General features: G+C 39.9%; 1 long non-coding RNA gene across 1 annotated transcript in view; it reads left to right on the top strand.

Annotated features, from left to right (window-relative positions):
- Positions 1-16,326: 16,326 nt before the first annotated feature.
- LOC143111764 (uncharacterized) overlaps positions 16,327-22,598 on the top strand; it is a 68,625-nt gene continuing 62,353 nt past the window's right edge. Inside the window, exon 1 of the long non-coding RNA XR_012984610.1 lies at positions 16,327-16,419. This is a non-coding gene — a long non-coding RNA (uncharacterized LOC143111764). The remainder of the gene's footprint in view (positions 16,420-22,598) is intronic.

Raw genomic sequence — 22,598 nt, 5'->3', positions numbered from 1 at the left:
TTTTGCTAAGTCAGGCAGCAGTCTCAATTACATGACACCCCTGTGAGGAAAGCTCTAACCATTGACTGATTCATCTGCAGTGTCATAGTCAAAATGCATTAACAGATCCTAAATAGTGTACATTAATGCACTCCAAGACTTTACATTTCTTAAAGGACTTAATACTGTACTGTAATCTACTAAGAAAATTATGTGTATAAAGTATGTATGCTGCAGAGTTCTAATGAATCTAAAGGGCCATCCTAATGTTCGAGAAATGTTTGATAATGACCGCTGCAACTGGCAGCACTTTGTGTGCTTCTGATCACATCATAACAACAATTTCTTACTGTTACTGTACATTTTGCAAATGGTTTTTGCAAAGGATTTGTGTAGTTTAGTCTTGGAAACATCTAGATTCAATTGTCCTAAAGTCATTTGAAAGGCTGGTCAAAGCGGAACTGTTGGTGGGTGAGGCCCTGGATCCTGTGCAGTTTTCATAAGACAGAGATTGGAGTTGAGGACAGAGGCCTCACTAGACTTAAGACGTTACTGGGGCACACTTATTCTAAAGGTAAAATGAATCAGTCTGGTGCACTTTGGGGCGACCCAATTCTAAATACATGTAGGTTACACAGAATGTTACAAATGAACTAGCCTGACGTAGTCATACTCAATTCTAGTCAGAATATGAGTCTGATACCGCTCCATTGGGACGTAATTATGGGGCGTGTTCCAACCGATACAGGGGGGAATGCCTCTTCACTCAATTGGATAGACCTAACCAATCAGAGCAACGAAATAGCTTACCGTGAGGTGTAGGAAGAAAACACACAAACCATCCTTCTTCTCCACAAATGCCTTAACCCTTACAAGCCTGACCGTTCTAATTTCGTTAAAATTTTAACGATGACCAATCATCTAATATCTCAGCTGTCCAATGACTGATTTTATTTCTGAAATCTTCCCCGTAATGCTGACAACATAAGCTTCAATTTGATATGATTGGTTAAAGGGTTTATGGCGCGAAATGTTTTGGATACTTGAAGATGAGTCTTGAAAATATTTTTCACTTGAGTCAGTGCATTTGACGTGGACAGCCGGATGCCACCTGCACTTAAGTTGGAGTTTGCCTCGACTGGAAACCACAAAGCTGGATAAACTGAGGTAATATTGTTTTTACATCGGTTCTAGTTATGGTTTATCTTAATTTGAAGTCATGAAATCATGTTATTTGACAGTAATATGCTTTCTCATCAGCGTCAACATTATGGCTTAGCGGGGGGCTAGTGCATCGTCACGTAACTTTAGCTAACTGTATAATTCTGAACTGCTTGCAATATTATCGTTTGCTTTTGATGTCAGTTATTTTCATTTGACAGTTTCATTTAAAAACCTGTTAGTATATAACCTGTAGGTAAGTTTGTTTTCTAGTACCAATTTGCTTGTTAGGTAAGCCTTATATTGGCAAGACAGTATAGCAAACCAAAATTGGTAGCTAAACCCATGTGTAATACAATGACTTTTCATAGGCCTACTTAGAAATATTTCGAGTATATTCTGAGGATGCTTCAATAGTTTAGGCTACCTCTTCTTTTGTGTGCATACATGCACAAATCTGTAGTTTTGTAATTTTATTTTTTACATTAATAAAGGTATTTGTATGATTTCGCTCTTGTTTCAGATGGAGGATGACAAGACCTACACAGACCTTCTCGCAAGCCTGAAGAGGTAGCTGACTGCTCATGAGCTTGCGCTCACAATGCTGAAGACCATGAGGGGATGGAGGAAGAAGGTATAGATTTATGTGCCATGCGTAGGATGGTGCAGACTAAAAAACTGTGTGAAATAGACTTGTTATGTTCTTTTTTACTCACATTGTTGTCCCAGGCATATGTGGTTTTACCAACCGGAAGGAATGGGAGCTTGTGCTTAGTAGGCCATCGTATGCAAACAGTGCAGGGGCATGGGACAAAGACCCCAGGAGAGTTTCACAGGTTTCTGGGATTGATCATTTACATGGGGTTCACTTCCCTCCCTAATATCCATTGCTACTGGGGAACCAAGTCTTGGCAGGGATCAGGGGACATTGACCAAATGATGAATACATATTGTGTACTCCAAAAAACGCAGAATAGCAGAAAGCACTTTTTCTCCATTGACATTGCCGTTGTCAGTAGCTTCTTGTTATTTCAAGTTTGACAATGCAATGCAGAATCTGGTGTTGAACCTAGGTTTGGTAGCTACAACCAGAAAGAATTTGGAGGAAATCTATCACAACAGCTGGTAGGCATTTCCGTTGAAATTTCAGCCTCACCTTCAGCTGCTCCAACTACTACTCTGTCGTCTTTCCATCAAGTACATATTCCTGTACAACAGGAGCTTGTTATAAAACAACGTACATAATAAAACTAAAGTAGCTTGTATGGCCCTGGAGTGTAACGGTAGGCAAATTTGTTTTATTGATAAACAAATTGCTGTCAGATTTGGCATTCTGCAAAAAGGGATGCGTTTAGTAATGAGTCATAGCTCTTCTTTGTTCAACCTTCAGGTTCCCCACCCCACCTTTCCCTATCCTCCTCTGTAAGTGTGTGTGTGTGTGGGTATGAGTTTGTGTGTATATGTGTGTATGTGTTTATTCTCCACAGGCTTGTTCTAAGTATGTAATCCACTTTCAAATGTTTAGAACACATTGAGTTTTGAGTGATGTTGATTGTATTCCTAGCTTTTCATGAATAATAATACATTTTATATATGTATATAATTTTCATATTATACTGATTTATATAAGGAAGTTGTATTTGTTGAATCAAATGTATTTTATGTCTCTTTTCCGAAATGGTCTTCAATGAATACAGTATACCTGTATTACTGGTAAGGTACAGTATGTTTTTTTTTTAAATGTCATTCTTATTGACTGCAGCATTTGCTTAAATACAAATAAATGGTTTATTCTTATAGACCAAATACATCTTAACCATTGTTTCTGACTTGATTATTAGTTTTTATGCATACTTTTATGTTGTTGGTGAGAAAGTGAATGTGAATTCTGTCAACATTCTAAATCCCGTTTCCTGCATTTTTTTACACTGATCACTAAAAATATCATAACTTTTGAAAGGTTAATGATATTCCAATTCAGTCTTTTTTGTTAAATAGCCCACAACTTGCTGAACATGTCATACACTCTATATTTTTCTCTATCTTGTAGAGAAATATGATGAAAATTCATTTTTATGTGAATGAAATTAAATTTTGACAAATTCCGGATATACATTTGGAGAGGATTTTCAAATACTGTTCATTACTATATCAACATTACCATATGTATTTTACATAATTTCATATAACTGATCCTTCTGATTACAATGGTATGTATATCCCATTGATGGTATGTATTATACTCAAGAAATAAGGTTTTTTGTGTGAGGAGGTCATACAGCACCAAAAATGGAATGTTCGGCACGGGCACGAAAGGGTTAACATTGTTTTCTGGTCTTTTGTAAAAGTTAGTGCCGTCAATAACTCCTAGCCTACAACACTCATTAGCGAAATCTAAGAGATACGTAGTAGGGTAGGCTATTAGTAAAAAACTGATAGCCTATATCCCCTCCGTTTTTAAAAATAATTCTGTTGTACACTGATACAAACATGTTAAACAGCTGGGAAAGACTGTCGCAAATCCCTCGAACAGGTGGTCAGAGATTTCAAACGAACGAGGGAACATGTCGCAATGCGACAGTGCTGTTTTCCCTTGATGAAAGTGAAACCACAAGTTTTCCCACATCTCAACTTTGGCCAAAGTTTTCAGAAATAATCGTTTTCAGTGATAAAACCTCATTAAATAATATGCATTTTCCATATGGGGTCTTAAAAGCCATGTATCCTTCTAGCCACAGCGTTTTTGTTTCAAACATAAGCCTAATCTAAGCGTGCTCAGATGACGTGATAGACCAGGCTCTGTTGCTCACCTGTCCATCATCGTAAAGCCCGTTTTGATTGGTCCGCCCGATCTAGGGCGAGCATACTTGCTCCACATTCCACAATGGAGCAATGCCAGACCGAACTTCCCGACCTCAAATGTTGTGGGCGGGACTAAGTTCGGAATGCACCCAGGCTACAAATTAACATTACAGTATCAAATTCAATGCTTAATATGCTTATACGGCTTTATGTTTTCCCCGTTACAGTGTCACACGGTGGCATACTTCCCTACATTCATTGAATGAAAGTGCATGCACATCTACAAGAAACGAAACAGGTGCTGGGTAGCCTATAAGTTTGAGTCAACATATGAAAAAAATATAGAGATACCCGCACACTGTTATATACAGTAAGCTCCCAGAGTGTTTTATTAGCCTACAATGTTTCGGCCAGAGATCTTCATCAGGTATCAAGCAGATTACCTTATCCATGAGGCTACATTGTTAAATAGAGAATATCATCCACTTTAGATATTGGAACTTACCGACATGTGCATCTTTAGTTAACATGAAGTCAAAATCCCATAGCCTACTTTGTTCGAATCTGTCCATTTCTTTCCAACTTGACCGAAGTCATCCACACATTTGCACAGACGTCCTCTAACCCCAGCACAGAGAATAGATTACCAAACGTGACCGTACAACGAATCCTTGCGATACTGGGTTGGAGGAGCTGGTAGGGGGACAGTTGGTAAGTGTTTTGAACAGTCTACTGTAATAAACTCCGGGTTCGTTAACTACATTGTTAGTGCTTAATTTTATGTGTAGGGACCCTGAGCAAGCTAGTGACGAGGTTTGGTACTGTTTTGAACAATATTACTGGTTTAAAAATGCTATTTGGAAAGTGTTATGCTCATGTCCCTTAGCTAATCCATTGTTTGCGATATGTAGCTGTATAGAGCAGTGGTCCCCAAACTACGGCCCGCCAACTCATTTTGGGTGGCCCCCCAAAACATGTCCGTGGTATATAGCATCTGGCCCGCACGGGAGTACGACATCGTCAAACTATAACCTCCGTAATTTCCCCATTCATTCTCTATGGCGAGTCTTAACAGTACACATGTAATACTCCTTTTGTCCACTGGTGGTTATTTTGGCGCTGTTTCGCGTTTGCCATCGAAAACGGAATGAAATGTAGGCCTACCTGCAAACAACCTGCAACCTGCAAACAAACCTGTAAGAGGCCTATGCTGACTGCATCAGTATTCTAAACGTTTATCAATTATTTGTTAATAACTAACTTCTATTCAAGTCATATTTCTGGGACTTTCTGGGATAATTATAGTGGATGGAATCCACTATCTTGAAATCTCCTGGCTTCTTCTTCTTCTTATTATTATTATAGCCTTTTTTTCTTTTTACTTTTTCAAGAATTAATGCGACTCTAACCGCTTAACGTACAGACATGTTGAAATAACCGTTTTGTAGGTCTGGAGTTGGACAACAGAGTAACTTTTGTTTATACTTTTTGAGAAATAGGGGATTAAAAATGACAAAAAGCAAATTTTTCCCCCATAGACTTATATATAATAATATAATAATAATAATAATAATAAGCTTTATTTGTATAGCACCTTTCATACACAGAATGCAGCTCAAAGTGCTTTACATTTGAAGCATGTAACAAAATAATAGTCAGTCAGTCATTATCAATCACATTTCTTCATTGCTGGGGCCGTTTATGATCGATCCACTCAGCAACATATCAAAAATATAGAAAATGACATGTCATAAGACTGGCAGCCTTAACCCTCTTACCCCCCACAAGCACGCCATATGGCAACTGTGGCAAGGAAAAACTCCCATATTCCAGGAAGAAACCTTGAGCAGAACCTGACTTAATAGGGGGAGCCCATCTGCTTCTGGCTGGCTGCGCCCTCCAATAGCAGCAGATGTAGAATAATCTGAAAAAGTAGTCTACAGGATAAGACGAGTTAACTAAAAGCTTTCCTGTACAGGTATGTTTTCAGATCTTTTTAAAAAATATTTACTGAACTCGCCTGCTTGATGTACAGAGGCAGGGTGTTCCATAGTTTGGGGGCATAATGGATAAAAGCAGCTTCTCCACTTTGTTTGTGGAGCACTTTGGGTACGATTAAAAGATTAGAATTGGATGATCTAAGTTTCCTTTGTGGTTGATAAGATATTAAAAGCTCAGAGATATATGAAGGTGCTGTGCCATTCAGAGCTTTGTAAGTAATTAACATAACCTTAAAATCAATTCTATAGGAAATAGGGAGCCAGTGCAGTTCAGCCAACACAGGGGTGATGTGTTCTCTCTTCTTAGTCTTAGTTAAAAGTCTAGCCGCAGAGTTCTGTATGAGTGCCAATTTCTTTAGATGTTTTTTGGGAAGACCAGTGAAAAGTGCATTGCAGTAGTCTAACCTGCTAGTGATAAAGGCGTGAATTCGTTTTTCTGCATCTTGTTGAGTTAAAAAGGGCCGCACTTTGGCAATGTTTGTCAAGTGGAAATAGGCTGTTTGAGTAACTTTACTGATATGGGGCTTAAAACTTAACTCTGCATCTAAGATGACACCGAGGCTTGTTACTTTTGGTTTGACCTGGTGTGCCAAGTTCCCCAGATTACTAAGAACAATATCTCGCTTTAGTTTTGGTCCCACCAAAAGTACCTCTGTTTTGTCATCATTTAGTTTCAGAACATTTTTGCTCATCCACTGATTAATGGAGGTTAGGCATGCAGTGAGGGAGCAAAGGCCATCTGGGTTAGTTGGCTCCACAGAAATATACAATTGGGTATCATCTGCGTAGCTATGGAAGTTTACATTATGCTGACTTATGACATTTCCCAATGGAAGCATATATAGGGAAAATAGCAGGGGACCAAGGCAGCTCCCCTGGGCCACACCAAAAGGCAAGTCATGTTTTTCAGATACATGATCTCCTAGACTGATATAAAAATATCTGCCAGTAATGTAGGTTTGAAACCAGTTTAGAGCATTATCAGAGAGACCCACCCACTTCGCAAGGCGGTGAATTAGGATGCTATGATCAATGGTGTCAAATGCCGCACTCAAATCCAGAAGAATAAGGATTGAGACTTTGTTTGAGTCAGTAGCCAGTCTGAGATCATTGACTATTTTTACTAGAGCCGTTTCTGTGCTGTGATTTGATCTAAAACCTGATTGGAATTTTTCAAGGATACTGTTTTCGTTGAGGAAGGTATTTAACTGATTACAAAGAACTTTTTCAAGTACTTTGCTCAGGAACGGTAGATTTGATATAGGCCTGTAGTTGCTCAGATTGGTATGGTCGAGATTTGACTTTTTAAGTAAAGGTTTCACAACAGCGGTTTTAAAAGCAGTTGGAAATATACCTGTTTCTAATGAGGTATTTATTACCTTGAGAATAAAGGGAGCTAAGCTATCATATACTTTTTTGAGGAATCTAGTAGGGATTGGATCTAAAACACATGTTGAGGAGCCGGTTTGAGTTATAATTTTATCAAGCTCAGATTGAGTAATATTGCTAAAGGACCTTAATTTTGGGGGGCTGTTTTTGGGTGTACTATCAAACATATTACTTGTGTTACCAATAGCCTCCCTTATAGAAATTACTTTGTTTTTGAAGAAGTCTGCAAATTCTTCGCATCTTAGAGAGGATGCCTGACTGAGTGTATCAAAAGGTGTTTGATGCAATAGCCTATCAATGGTAGAGAACAACACCCTAGAGTTTCCACTGTTTTCAACAATTACCTTAGAGAAGTGGTTCCTTCTCTCATTCCGAATAGCTCTATTATAATTTGCTATTTTTTCTTTTAGAATGGCACGGTGAACCTGTAACTTAGTTTTTTACTTAGTTTTTCTACATGATCTTTTTAGATCATGGATATTTTCGTTCATCCAAGGTGTCAGTTTGCTACAGGGCCTTTTTTTAGTCTTTAAGGGTGCCACTCTATCAAGCATAGCGCCTAATTCATGATTGAGAGCCTCTACCATTTGATCAATGGGATGATGTAAAATATCTAAATTTATGGAGTCTATAAGAGCTATGAACTGCTGTTCTGCTCTAATGTCCAAGTCGCGATTTGATTGCAATTTCGGGATGAATTTTTGGAGTATGTAGTACTATATTAAAAGATACACAATAATGATCAGACATATTTATATCATTTACTGATAAGTCTGTGACTTCTATCCCTCTAGAAATGACTAGATCGAGGGTGTTGCCAAGGTTGTGGGTGGGTCCTGTAACATGCTGCTTTAGCTCTAAACTGTCCAACACATTAAGGAACTTACTGGCTTTAGCATCAGTTGTCTTATTGACATGAATATTAAAGTCGCCATTTACAATTATCCGATCATAGCTAGTGATGATGAGCGACATAAGTTCAGAAAACTGGTCGAGAAAGCCAGCCCATAGTTTAGGAGGGCGGTATAAGGTTAATAGAAGTACAGCTGGTTCAGCCTTCAGAGTGAGGGCAATGTACTCAAAGGAAGCGAATTCACCAAAGTTGACTCTAGTGCAACTATATTTGTTTGAGAGAATGGAGGCAATTCCACCACCTCGTTTGCCTTGTCTAATTGAGTGGAAGAAATTATAATTTGGGGGACAAGTTTCAACAAGAACAGCTTCGCTGTCTGAAGTCAGCCAGGTTTCCACAAGAAACAGAAAATCCAATTGTTTTTCACTAATAAAATCATTGATTGCAAAGGTTTTGGTAGTAAGTGCACCTATATTCAGTAAACCCATGTTAGCTGAAAATGCCTCTGGCTTTTGAGGAATATGCTGAGGTATGGAAAGAATATTTGTTAGGTTTCTAGTTTTAAATTTGTCTTTTCTTTTTACTATACGTTTGGTAGAAATCAACGTTGGAATAGACCTATAAGCATAAGTCATGCTATTGTATGAAGCAGCTTGATCTATGGTAGTAGTATTGTATGTTACCCTGCAGAAAACATTCTCAGACCCATCCACATGTATAATGCCATTCGAATCAATACCTGGGGGGCGTGAATCTGTAATATTTTCTACAGAATGTCAATGCCTCAGTGTGGACGCTATGTTGTCAGAGAGTAGCCTGGCTCCATGTTGGTTTGGGTGGAGACCATCACGCTTCAGCATACTGGGCCTCTCCCAGAACAAGCCCCAGTTGTTGACATAGGGGATGCTTAGGGAAGCGCAGTAGCGTTTGAGCCAGGTGTGGAGATCGAACAGTCTGGACCATCTCTCAGCACCTTTTCTGTAGGTAGGGAGAGGCCCAGAGATGACAAAGCGTTTTTCTGTGCCCATCAGGGTGGTGATGAGAGTTTTGTAGTTTTCCTGCAGTGCTACTGACTGCTTATCTTTGATGTCGTATGGCTGTGATGTCATAATGGCCTAAAGCCATGCCTAAAGCCAGCTGCGCTTGTTAAGCTCCCAGAGAATTTCCCGGGCTAATTAGAACACTGGCACAGGTGTCACCTGTGAATTCAACGGTCTCAGCTTCTAATGCATACAATCTGGGGCTCCCTAAAACTACACATCCCGTAATTAACTTGTGCGCATGCGCAGTAGCGTTCTCCTTGCCTCTGATTCCCTACAGAGAATGTCTAATAAGGGGAGAACTGCCACTCTCGGAAAACTTCCGGTTTCTGAACTGGTTGCAGTTCCTTCTGTGGTTCCACATGAGGGCGCTCGTCCACGAGTGCAGAATGCATGGAGGTCTATGGAGCTGTACCCCTCAAAATCCACTTTTCTCTGGATATAATTTTTTTCCAAGTAATTTGAATATTGTTTTCGAAAGGGGAGGCAAAGAAAATACACTTGGTTGAGTATTATATTTTTTTAAAGTCACTTAATTGTTCTAAAAAGCCTTTCAAACGTGTCAGTGACGTCATTCATTAGCACAATGCTAGCGTGTTATGGGCAACAACGACCCAACCTGTAAGAAATCAAAAGGACATAAGTACTCGTTCATTCAACTTTTGACCTATAACCCATGTTGAAGTTATACAAACTACAATCAAATCTGAGATTTGTCAACGACAATCAGGTGAAAGGCAAATTTAGCCGTCTAGCTCCATTGACTCCCATTCATTCTGCACTCATGGCGATCGCCCCCAGTGGAAATCTAGTGGAACTGCAACCAAAATTCGGTACAATGGGACTTAATACGGAGTGGCAAGGCTCTCCGTAGACGGGCTCTGTTCCCTACCGATTCTACAGGCACTGCTGCTGTCAAGCATCCTCTTGAAGAAAGTTTACGTTCTTGTTGTCTGGTTTGTACAACAAACGAAGACGAAACGGACGTTTTCCTACCACACCCAATGTAAGTTAAATATTTGTGTTTTGTATTTGAACGGAGTGTGTGAAGTCTGTTTAAAACGACTCGGCTAATCAAGTAAGCAAGCTGGCGTTAGCTTCAAACTTGTAGCTTAGCAACATAGTAAGTTCATGTTTCTAGGTTCGCGGTTGTGTGCAGTGGAGGCGGTAGCAGCTAGCTAAGCACTCAAATTGCCAGCTGACGAGGGAAATGGCAAACAATCACTGGCTGAAACTTGGCCTTCGTTTTGAACTACGTTTGTATGAGTGGCTCAATGAGTTAAATCTCCAGTTACAAGGCTAAGACAAGCACCTACCTCACCTAGCAGATCTAAGATTACTGCATTCAGGTATGGGACAGGCGCCTCGATAGCGACAGTATTATGCCTTTGAGAATTTGAGTGAAATCGCTGAAACGTCTGATTTAGAGCGATGAGGGACAGGTGGGGTTTAAAAATGCCCCCTTGATCTAAGTGGGGAATGAAAGAAAAAGTTTGAGAACCACTGGCGTAAAATAACTTGATTGTAGGCTTAGCTGTTAGTTTGTTGCTCAGTTGAACATATTTATCTAACAGCTGTACCCCCCCCCCCCCCCCCTTCTATTTCTGTTAGGTGCCGCTTCACTCTGCCACTGAAGGATCAGGCTGACTGCAACTGCTATGGATGGCAGGAAAACACAGTACACACGAATTTCTAGATGAAGAGTGAATAAATGCACTTGCTAAACTGATAACAAGTTGTCAATGGTTATTTATGCAAGCTTGTGTAGCCTAAACAAGACATACCTAGGCCTAGCCAAATTTATCCTGGCTGTAGATAAAGCAGGATATGAATTTCCCAATATTTTGCCAGATTAGGCTAATAGTGGTTTACTGAGGTTTAATATCAATTGAAATACCACTGAAATCACGTTGATCTTTAGTTTGGTTGTAATTTCAACATTGTTTCAATATTCATTTTAGTGGAAATACCATTGAAATCCCATTGATCTGTAGTTAGAATTTCAACGTTGCTTTAATATTAATGAAGGGTGCAAAGGTGATATAGAATAAATGTGGCAGTGCGACGTTGATTCAATTATTTGAACGTTGACAAAGTAATTGTTAGCTGGCTGCAGAATGAGCAGTCATCAACACCAACTGAAAGCCCCGTTTTGCAGGTACAGTAGTCTTGCATTGCATACTCTGAATTACATTTTCCAAAGGCCAGCTTTCATGCTTGTGTCACAACTTCAGAACGGCTTGACGCACATGCTTCAAATTTGGTGTGAACATTTGTATGGATTGTATGGAATGATTAAGTCAAATGTCAAGGCCAAACCCACCTTGAGTGTGATATCTCAAGAATGCCTGACGCACAAGGTTTTTTGGTACAAGGGTTTGTATGAACTCAAAGATTAAGTGATTCAATGTTTTTTTTTTCAGGAATCTCCCCACCAACATTAACCCAGCAGCTTTCCATCCACTATTGTAATTCCTCTGGCATTACATTCTAGTTATTTCTATTTTTTATTCACACGTTCAAATGTTCACAGAGTTCAAAGTTCTCACCAGGTGAGTGAAAGTTAGAATGGTGGTCATTTCAGATGTGTTTGCCAGCACTTCATAAAACTGTCATAGTTTGATAACTTTAAATTATTTGTAGGATATTGCTTGTTCACAACTTGAGCTACTGTATGTATGCAAAGAAACAGAGTCTTTTTATTAGTATTATTTCATTTGAGCTACATTTTACACTGATATGGCATGGTGACAACATAAACACAGCTAGCAATGGTATTAAATTGCAGTAGCCTATGATTAAATGTAATGGAATATTCAACTAAGGTAGACTGCTGTTGTTCACAGCACTAAGCTATTTATGGTTGATATACTCCGAGTCTCTGGCCCTCTCTTAGAGTCAGGCATAGTGAGCTGGCCCTCGGAAGAAAAAGTTTGGGGACCACTGGGCTTGTTGGAACTGCTCACCTCAATGAACTATGATAAGCTATGCTAACAGTGGGTGCTTCAGACTGAGGTACTGCACACACACAGATGAGAAGGGTATGTATCATCTTATCTAACTCTGGCAGAGACAATAAGATAATTTCCCAAAATGTTTGTGTTCCTTTAACACTTGGTTAGGAGTGCAAGTGGCTAGGGAGAGAGTGTAGCTAGTTTCGGAAAGGGCCTTTCACTCACAGATAACAAATTAATTTGAATTTGATGGTCAAAGGTCATAGGTCAGGGTCATTGTGACCTCACATTCTTGTGAGGAATGCCTATAGGAAGTTTTTTTTTTCTTCCAAATTCGGCACACACAGTCACTTACACTCAAAGATGAACTGATTAGATGTGAGTGGTCAATGTTACTGTGACCTATCAAAAAAACAACATGGGCCTACTGTATTTTTCCACCTTAAACACAATATCCTGGAAACACCTTGAGGGAGTTATTTCAAATTTAGCACAACTTAGGCCCTGTACACACATAACCAGATATTTTATGTTTGGGTCTTTCATCCACACATAAACAGTGTTTTAGCCCACACAGATATTTTTTTAAAACCTTCTAAAGAGAATGCTTGTTTACTTGGATCTGTGGACATCCAAAATGAAGATTTTTACGAACAAGTATATACATATATACTCTTTTGATCCCGTGAGGGAAATTTGGTCTCTGCATTTATCCCAATCCGTGAATTAGTGAAACACACAAACAGCACACAGTGAACACACATAACAGTGAGGTGAACCCTTCGGTTACAAGGCCGAAGCACTAACCAGTAGGCCACGGCTGCCCCCGTGGGCTTTACTTGTTTCGTAGCCTACTGTACCTCGATGTCCATCCATCGTAAAAACATGTCTGTAGACCCTGCTTATTAGTACAAGTTGTTTTAAAGCAGAGACTCTGATATGGTATAACCACCTAGCTTCATGTTAGGGTCCCACAAGGAAATCTGTCTGAAACATTGAAAACATGATAATGTACATTACTTGTGAATCTGTTTCCATTGCATGCCACATGACCAGTGGATAAAGTGGGATTTGGCAGGTGGGGAAACCCTAAAATCCAGTGTCGGTGCAACGGGGAAGAATGACTCACTGTTGAACAACATATTGAGTATTGTGGTGTAGCAATACTTTTTGGACAAGAATTGATAGCTTCTTGGTCACCTCTGTACACACGAAAATTAACTCCCCAATTATTTTAACAATATAATCGTGCTGTATCATTGGTATGAAAGAATATATTTATTATTAAATTATCCGAGGTGGCGGAACTGCGTTCCTCCCACTTTAATTCCTGCATATGACCGCTGTCTGCTGAGTTGGGCTAATGGGACAGTGCTAATTGAGTAATGCCAAGCTAGATTAACATTTTCCAATGTTAAAACCATTTATCACATGAAAAATAACAATGTTATTATCATGTGATAATAACAATAATAACAATACTCTGTGTTTCCAGGATATCATGTTCAAGTTGTAAAAATATTTTTTAGTGAAATAGTTTTTTTTTTGTGAGGTCAGAGTAATATTGACCTTTCACCACCCAAATATAATCAGCCACAAAACTTCTGTTAGACTTTTTTTGAGGACGGTCACTGAAAGGAGCTGTAACAAATATGGGAGGCTGCTGAAAAGGCAAGCCAATGGCTATGGCACTCACATGCTATTTGGGGTCATGTTGTAACCTGAATTGACTCTGAGACGCTGCTGCTGTGTTTCTGGAGTGGTAGTTGTTGGTGCCTACATCAAGGGCTTGCATGTCGGCTGTGTATGTTGTTGATCAGATCATAAGTGTCCACAGTAATGAAGAGGAATGACTGGAGAATTTATGATATTGCTTGGTATGTTGGTATGTTGCTGATCGGATTATAAATGGCCATAGCAACAAACAGGAATGACTGAAGAATTTGTGACAATGGTTGGTTCACTAGTTCACATTCCGTAATTTGCAAACAGATATAATAGCATAATAGAAAAGCATGTTTGGCGAAGTCTCTGGCCAGGGTCCTGAAGTGATTTGCGGGATCGTGCAGGAGTCAACTGCGCAGGCAGGAGTCGTGCAGGATTCCGCAATACACCCCCTTATTCTTGAACTATGGAAGACGGGAGGCGTAAGGGGAGGTGGTGGGTTGCAAGCGGAGTGACGCCGATGCTGCAACTTCGGCAGATAGAGGCAGACTGCGAATAAGTAACCTGTCTGATTGAAGGAGGCGTGGCAAATTCCGTCATGCTCCTCCCGAACTTCCGTTTGTTACAAACGCCATTAGTTGGTATCTAAATATTTGTTGGTATTTGTTGGTGTCTGCATCAAAGGCTTGCGCGGTTTGACTGGGTATGTTAATGATCAGATAATAAACCACCAAAGCAATGAAGAGGATTGACTGAAGAATGTGTAGGTATTTGTGGGTGCCCACATCAAGGGCTTACAGTTGATCTGGTTATGTTGCTGATTGGATCAGAAACTGTGGGACCAAAGACTTTGGTGGTACTTCTTGGTGCCCTCATTAAGGGTTGATGTTTTGTTTGTTGTATAGTTGCTGATGGGATCATAAATGGCCACAGCAAAAAAGATGATTAACTGAAGAATTTGTTGGTATTTGTGGGTGCCCACATCAAGGGACTGCAGTTTGCTTGGCTGTGTTGCTGATCGGATCATAAACGGCCACAGCAAAGAAGACAAATTACCAAAAAATGTGTCGGTATTGGTTGGTAGACAACCTATCATGAGTGTGGAGGGAGCTGGGTCTGAGATGCCAGATACTACTGTTGAGCCTTCTGGAGGTCACCGATGAATGACGAAGACAAAAGTGCAAGTGAATATTTGTACCAAATTTGAAAAAACATCCCTACAGGCATTTATGATATATAATTTTCTCAAGAATGCAAGGTCCTTGACCTCGACCTTTGACCACCAGATTCAAATATTTGTTATCTGTGAGTCAAAGTGAATATTTGTATCACATATGAAATTATGTCAGGATTTTTTTAGATTTATCCACCACAAAGGGATATACATAAGGTCACAGTGACCTTGACCTTTGACCTTTGGCTACCAAAATGTTACAAGTTATTATTTGAATCCAAGTGACTGTTTCTAGCCCTGAGATATGTTGGAGATATCACATTTGCAAATATTGGACCTACGGGTATACTGGTGTATGTCACCCAATGATGTCATTTTGAGCTACCTTAAAGAATATATTGCACTTAGGACATTAAATCTAGCTTGGATTTGTTCAGTAGACATGATTGATGATAATATATCTACATTTGTCCACCATAAATGACCTAAACATTATGTTTCAACCAATCATTGAAATAGATATGTATTTGAAATCACTGGCTGGATAACACTATTTAGGCGGTTACAGCGACAAAAATAATAAAAAGGCCGAGCATTTTTCTTTTGAATAATGAAGTCCACAGATGGCCCTTCCTTGTACAGAAAGAATTTTGAAAAAAGGAGGTTGCTCATTGGAGATATTCAGGTCTGAATATTGCTATTTTTTGGGTATTCGCCAAAAGGCATGTGACATAGTGGATACGTGCAGTCCTGGACTGACACTAGTCACACCTTACGCCTTGTAACTCCAGTTTTAAACTAACCTTGGATGGACCTTTGATGGCATGGATTGTTACTTTGCTGTGTTTAAATCTGACAGCAGGAGGGATGTCAACATTTTCTGCAATTTTGGGCCTTTTTTTGAGGTTTTTTGGCCTAAAACAAGGACGGGGGCCTAACTCCCCCTGGGTTGTTTCAAATTTTGTACTATTTTGGCTTTCTGAGTTTTTAGGTGGACCCTTCAAACTGTCCAAGTTTCATCAAAATCGGTGACGTAGCATGTGTCACCCCCACCTGGTCCTCTCATGGACACACTCTTAACATTAAATAACGTGATTTCTAGTTGTGTAATATATTAAAATGGTATTGCCCTAGTCCCTCCACGTCGAAAAAAGCCTATGCATTCTTATAAGGCCTATGGCATCCATAGCCATAGGCCCTATGCCAACAAAGTAATCAATGAACTGCGCCAGAGAATGTCTGTGCTCAGGTTGGTTAAAAGCCTGAGGCTGCCTGTAATTCACTTCCGGTTTAATGCCTTTAAAAAGGAGGGAGGTCGACACAGTGCTCAGTTGCTGCGCCGTGGATTTGCCAGCTGGTGGATGCTGTTGTTGGTCGATGGATTTTCACGTGGCATAGCAAGGTTAGCAGAATTGTTTCCTAAGCGTAATGTAAAAAATTGAGTTGCAGTATTGGGTACAATATTATGTAGAATGGACCGACATGTCCACCGGTCGATTTCCCGTAGTAAATCGACCCTTTTAGTGACTTAAATTTATTTTAGTATAGATGAGTTTAAGCACAACATTTACGTCATTCATGACATTTATCTACATGTCGTGTTATTGAATAACGTTAACGACAGGTGAAGTTGTTGACATTATCAAAGGCGCGCTTCTAAAGGTTAACGTCACTGTTGCCGTTGGCTAACGTTAGCACACTATAGTGACTTTAACTTTGTAGTCACAATCATTACACTTACCTTTTCAACAGCTCAAGGAGGGACAAATTGGCTTAAACTATCTAACGCTATCTAATATTATCTGAATTAATCTAAAACGCTATCTATATATCTATAGAGCTGCACAGTCCCGCCCACAGCCGATGCCGGATGTAAAAAGTCAATGCAATTTCTCCATTGACAATTGCGGTGTAAGCCATAAAAACTTAACTGCACGTGGTAGACTTAAAACCAGCTACGGTTGTACTAAGCGATTGTATATGCTCCTATAGACACCAAGAGTTCGTGGGGCACTAACCTTGTTTTGAGATAAATGCCTTTTATTCGCGATCTCTTGGATAAGTACTTCATTACCCACAATCCTGAACAATCCCACAATCCCACAGTGATGCCTCTGATTGGTGGAAAGGCCGTTATGGTCATAGTTTGAAACTTTTTCAGCGGAAAAATATTGACAAAGATGGAGGAGTTTTTTACTGACTATGGCAAAAATCTTAATGTGATTAAAAACTTTCTTGACGAATATTGGTACTTGTATCAACAAGGATTGGGGTTTATACATCACACGAACTTAGTCAGGGCCAATACACTATCAAATAGACCACTGTAAATGTTAGTTTAAACACTCAAACTTTTCAGGTAGGCTAGCACTAGCCGACAGGCTAACCATTAGCATTTCCGACATTGTATGTCATTACATAATGCAGCTAACATTAGCCTACATGCTGCAACACAGGTATGAATATTGTTTTAGTGAGTGTCCAAAGGGGTGAAAGCCACTTTAAATCGGGTCACATTATTGACTGTTGTGTGTCCGAGAGTCAGTTTGTGGGTTTTGTAAGGGTCAGCAGCATGAGGGACAAGACCTACAAAGTTGTGGTGAGTTAGCTAAGCAGGGAGGTTGTAATGTTAATGCTGCTAGCAGTGCTAGTGAACATTAGCTAGGCTACTGTAGCCTTCATACTGTATGATTCATATTAATCATTAACCTAGGAATACTTCGTGCATTTAATTAACATTTTGTGTAATAATTCACGGCAAATTAATAAACTGAATATGGTGGTCCAAGAGCAGACCATGCATCAGCCCTGACTGAGCAGTGATGACATAGGATGAGCCAGGTAACATTACGAAGCACTGCCGTTAACGTTAACCGCTTTCACACACACAATATAAAATACACGATGATAAATATAAAATTCAATATCAAAACACTATTATTTACACGATTACTCCTGAAATAACTGCTATTAACTGCACATTCACTATATAAAAATCACTGTTTGGAGTAAAGGGTTCGCTGCTGTCGCCGGTTGGAAATGAATAATTTCGCGCTGGTTCGTGCTGCTTATATTTTTCAGTGAGGCCCGGTGGTTTATGGGATGAGTAGTTCCTTCGCTCGGAAATGAAAATATGTACACAGTCTTGTACCTTTGACTTTTTTTGGATTTTCTCTTCGTTTTTTCACTCGAAATGATATGTTGTATGCTTATGAGTTATGCCGTAGCTGGTTAGCCTAAGACATGCTGTAAAACTCTTTAGATACGGATTTTTCCAAACGTCAATGGGACAAATGAATGGGAATCTTACATCCGGCACCTAACCGCGTTTTGGCTGTGGGCGGGACTGTGCAGCTCTATTTATATACAACAAAGATTGTCTCTTGTCGTTATCACCACCAACGTCTGCGCAGATTGTTGGTAGTTGGGGCTGGTTGGCAAGCACGCGACTTTTAGATTTGCAGTATTCTGTTAAATAATCTGAGAAGTGAAGTGCTCGCATGGCACTGAACTCTTCAATTTATTCCCCCATCATTTCGCTGAATTGTAACGGGCTACACCTCTGCCTTTGCTAACTTAGTGGGTTAGGACGAGGCTGAAGTTGGCACCACTTTCGTTTTCGCGGGGGAAGACCACTTTCAGATCGCGGGGGAGTTAAGTTTCCGTTCCACCAGAGCCCGTCTACGGAGAGCCTTGCCACTCCGTATTAAGTCCCATTGTACCGAATTTTGGTTGCAGTTCCACTAGATTTCCACTGGGGGCGATCGCCATGAGTGCAGAATGAATGGGAGTCAATGGAGCTAGACGGCTAAATTTGCTTCTTTCACCTGATTGTCGTTGACAAATCTCAGATTTGATTGTAGTTTGTATAACTTCAACATGGGTTATAGGTCAAAAGTTGAATGAACGAGTACTTATGTCCTTTTGATTTCTTACAGGTTGGGTTGTTGTTGCCCATAACACGCTAGCATTGTGCTAATGAATGACGTCATTGACACGTTTGAAAGGCTTTTTAGAACAATTAAGTGACTTTAAAAAATATAATACTCAACCAAGTGTATTTTCTTTGCCTCCCCTTTCGAAAACAATATTCAAATTACTTGGAAAAAAATTATATCCAGAGAAAAGTGGATTTTGAGGGGTACAGCTCCATAGACCTCCATGCATTCTGCACTCGTGGACGAGCGCCCTCATGTGGAACCACAGAAGGAACTGCAACCAGTTCAGAAACCGGAAGTTTTCCGAGAGTGGCAGTTCTCCCCTTATTAGACATTCTCTGGTTCCACCTTAAATAATGCAATTTTCTACCTCGTCCACAAGGGGCCAGTGTTGACCGCAAATCCGCGATAACACAGGCATGTGCCTGTTGCAGATGAACAGGCATTGTTCACAGACGTTCACAAGCCTGTATATCTTTTTTCTGTTGACTCCACTGCCGAATGTTTTGAGAAATGTTGCCTTTTGTGTTCTATTAAATAATTTGGTAATTTAGAGGGGGGGGGGGGGGGTTTATGTAGAGGGTGGCAGATTATGTAGTTTTTTCTTTATTTTCTGTGCTGGATCTTTTGATACATGTTGTGTTATGTTTTTTTCTATTAAATAATTTTGTTCATTTTACACTGGGGGGGGGGGGGGGTGGTATGTAGTTGGTAGCAGATTTTGAAGTTTTTCTACAGTAAATGTATTCCCTACGGCCTGCATGTCAATTTGCATCGGACTTTTCAACACATTCTGAAACTACACTCTCTCCTCTTTCCAATGACACCCCACTTGTGAAATTCTATGGTAGAAAATGGCCTTTTTTGCCCCTCTGAAAATACAGTATATATTTGTGAAATTGCAGAATTTCAACACTAGAACAGGGACAGATAGCCCATGAAGGATTTTGCAAGGGATGTTTCACCACATTCTGAAACTACACCTCCTCCCCTTTCCAATGACACCCCACTTGTGAAATTCTATGGTGGAAAATTGGATATTTAGCCCCTCTGAAAATATAATATGTATTTGTGAATTTGCAGAATTTCAGCACTTGAACAGGGACAGATAGCCCATGAAGGATTTTGCAAGGGATATTTCACCAAATTCTATAACTACACTTCCTCCCCTTTCCAATGACACCCCACTTGTGAAATTCTATGGTGGAAAATTGGATATTTAGCCCCTCTAAAAACAGTATATATTTTGTGAAATTGCAGAATTTCAACACTTGAACAGGGACAGATTGCCCATGAAGGATTTTGCAAGGGATCTTTCACCACATTCTATAACTACACTTCCTCCCCTTTCCAATGACACCCCACTTGTGAAATTCTATGGTTGAAAATTGCATATTTAGCCCCTCTGAAAATACAGTATATATTTTGTGAAATTGCAGAATTTCAGCACTTGAACAGGGACAGATAGCCCATGAAGGATTTTGCAAGGGATCTTTCACCACATTCTATAACTACACCTCCTCCCCTTTCCAATGACACCCCACTTGTGAAATTCTATGGTGGAAAATTGGATATTTAGCCCCTCTAAAAACAGTATATATTTTGTGAAATTGCAGAATTTCAACACTTGAACAGGGACAGATTGCCCATGAAGGATTTTGCAAGGGATCTTTCACCACATTCTATAACTACACTTCCTCCCCTTTCCAATGACACCCCACTTGTGAAATTCTATGGTTGAAAATTGCATATTTAGCCCCTCTGAAAATATAATATGTATTTGTGAAATTGCAGAATTTCAGCACTTGAACAGGGACAGATAGCCCATGAAGGATTTTGCAAGGGTTATTTCACCACATTCTATAACTACACTTCCTCCCCTTTCCAATGACACCCCACTTGTGAAATTCTATGGTGGAAAATTGCTTTTTTTGCCCTTTGAAAATATAGTATATAAATTGTATTTGGAAAATTGCAGAATTTCAGCACTAGAACAGCGATAAACATCCCATACTACATTTTGCATCGGATGTTTCACCACATTCTGAAACTACACCCTCTCCTTTTTCCAATGACGCCCCCTATGTGAAATTCTGTCTTGAAAAATGGCCCTTGAAAATAAAATGTATTTGGGAAATTTAAGATTTTCAGCGCTAGATTTGGTTTAGACTTCCCATAATGCATTTGTCATGGGAAATTTATTTTGGCCTATTTTTCTGATTATACATTTTCAGCACTACATTTGGACCCTATCACTTAAAAGTCATTTGCCACATTTCTGTCATTTTTGGGGCCATTAGTTTTTCTACCTTGTCTTATTGGGGGCCAAGCATTGAAGCTGCGTAGGGACCCTATAGGGCTAGTAGGATTTGTTATTATGCTTCTGTCTAGTGCCATAGGAGTCCATGGCAGCACATACAAATGTACATAGTAAAATGCTCATACTTTGCACACTTATTCTACTCAGGCCACTGACCAATTTCACCAAGTTACTGCCCCCAAAACCTCAAATATCTAGGACCACCAACTGGTCAAAATCCATCAATCTTTTAACAGCATTAATACAAATAGCTCTGCGATGCTTTGATCTATGAAGCTCAAACTTTATCAGTGGATTAAGGCAAAAGGTAAGGCCCCACCCATCAATTTACAAGACTTTATCATGTGCACTGTAGCGCCACCAACAGCCCAAGGTGAAAACTTTCCGAAAGCTTCCCAGCTCTTGAATTTTGTTCATTTCTCTCTAAATTTGCAGCTCTGCAGCTATATTTGGGGGCCAAGCAGTTGAGCAGGAGCTGTCATGGCAACTCAGTTTTGTTACATTAGATGCATACACATCTTTCCACCATCAGGACAGTGAACTGTCATACTCTTCCTTCCTTTTGGCATTTGCATTTGCACACACCCTATTACCTGCTACCCCTCTCATCACACTTACCCCAACCCCCCCCACACACACACACGCACACACCCACACTCACACTGATAAACCCCCTCCCCCTTACACCACATAACCTCTCATACCTAGTTTAGTTTTGATACGTTAAAAATTGGCTGAGATATGAGCTCATTTCCATAACTCTAGCACCCCCATAGTGGTAACAAGTCAACATAATATTGTATGTACATCCTCAGGATTTGGTCCCTAGCTCTCACACCAAATATGCGTTAGCATACACAGCCCCATTCTCATTAATGGGACTGAGGTGGAGTGTGACACCAGCTTCGAGTATGATTCTATGTCTGCGTCTCGACCCTGTATAACATCTGTGCTGTTCTTCTGAACATGGATAATGTAAGGCGCCAGTGTTGATATCACTTGTTGTCTGTTTTGCGTCAACAGCCATTTGTGTCATAGATTAAGGTAGCCTGGATGATTCCTGACTTTGCCACTGTTACTGTATGAATATCTATGCTTTGCTGTACTTAAACCCTGTATGATTCTCATGGATTTCATGTTTCACTTTGGTATGTAATATTTTACCAACAGCATCCCGGTGACAACCAACCAACTAAGCCAGCAAAGACCAGCTAAAATCAGCTTCCAGCATAAGCTGGTTTATAGCTGGGGTTTTTTTTCAACAAAGTAACAGAGTACGGAAAGACCACACACGGATTAGCAATACATATATTAGATTTTTAA

This window comes from Alosa pseudoharengus, unplaced genomic scaffold (assembly GCF_046254945.1).
Source record: "Alosa pseudoharengus isolate Yale_2024_CS ecotype anadromous, Long Island Sound unplaced genomic scaffold, YU_APseudo_1.1 YU_APseudo_1.1_scf_8, whole genome shotgun sequence".
NCBI classification, from domain to species: Eukaryota; Metazoa; Chordata; class Actinopteri; order Clupeiformes; family Clupeidae; genus Alosa; species Alosa pseudoharengus.
Note: the sequence above shows the minus strand (reverse complement) of the source record. Positions and strands in the feature narration are given on the sequence as shown.